We start from the raw sequence: 1,465 nt of genomic DNA, 5'->3' as shown, positions 1-1,465 counted from the left end.
TCCGATAATAAAGGGAGAAAAATACGCGGGAAAATAAAAATAAAAATAAAAAACGCAGCGTTTTGATAATCTGCTTTAGGGGGAGGTATTAGTTTAGGATTTAGAAAGAATTTTAATAACTTTAAAAGTTAGGTAAAATATGTTGTTATTTAATCAAGATTTTTAAAAACTCTTTAAAAATTTGGTGTTATTGGTTGTGGATTTGTAAAAAGTTATCTAAAATCTTGATAAATCTAGTGTTATTGGATTAAGAGTTTTATAAAGTCATTAAAAGTTTTATGTTATTCAAGTAAAACAAAAGAATTTTGGATTGTTAATGAATTCAAATTGTATGTTATTGGTTTAGGATTTTATATCATTTTCTTCATAACAAAAGTCATGAAAACTCTTTCATCAAATAGAAAGATTTTACAAGACTAGAAAAAACAAATCATCAAGATTTTAAAAAACTTCATAAACAATCTCTTAGAATCCTTCATTTTTAACTTTCAATTTTCTATGATTCTAACAATCAGCAAGAACATAAAGTCATTAAAATTCTTTCTAAATCCTAAACCAATACCTCCCCCTTAGTGTTTTTTGTTTAATGAATTTTAGGTTTTATCTTTGTTACTAAGCTACAGAACTAAAACTAATGTGTTCCAGGAATATGCTTTGCAATTGCAACTCTAGCTAAGAGAGGTGTTTAGAGAATACTGTAAGTCTTTCTAACGTTTTCTTTTGATTCGAGGACAGCCATAAGGGCTAAGGCCCTAACCAACATAAATCTAAAGTATCTTGGGATGATGTTTGTGTTTGTGAGCCACTATTAAAGGTATATATATAGATATAAGATATTGGACTATATGTTGGTTGTTCGACAATTTCATTACCTTTACGGTTCCGTCTGATTTGGCAATTTTACTCAAGCTCATTTTTTTATGGAATGTATATATGGGTAAAAGCTTTTTCCTTCAAGGGGGGGCCGGGTCTTTGTGGTCTCTGAAAGAATCTCAATCTAACGTAAGCTTGGAAGTTGGAACATTAAATAAAAGAGCAAGGAAAGGATCAAATAACCAGATTTTGTTTTTTCGTAAAATATAATTAAGTGTAAGCTTAGGAATAAAGGACTATTAAAGATTAAACATTTCATATGTGAAATGTGAATTATGGTTGTTTGGGAGTTTACACTTGGTCGATCTTTTAGAAGAGTACAATATGATAGCTTTTGACTTTTGTGCTAGATGAGTGGAGGATGGGGAAACAATTAACAATTAAACCACAATTTATTGAACGTCCTCATGCTATATAGCCAAAGCCAAACATGGATTATATATATATATATATATATATATATATATCGTAGAGATAACTAGTTAGAGGAATTGAGATTGTAGAAATGAGATGTATCCATGCATTGATATGATGTTTTAAGAATCATATATTATTTCAGGGAACCCCCCCCCCCCCCCCCCCCCCCCCCCCC

Source organism: Camelina sativa, chromosome 18 (assembly GCF_000633955.1).
Source record: "Camelina sativa cultivar DH55 chromosome 18, Cs, whole genome shotgun sequence".
Taxonomy (NCBI): Eukaryota; Viridiplantae; Streptophyta; class Magnoliopsida; order Brassicales; family Brassicaceae; genus Camelina; species Camelina sativa.
This window is presented reverse-complemented; position numbering follows the sequence as displayed.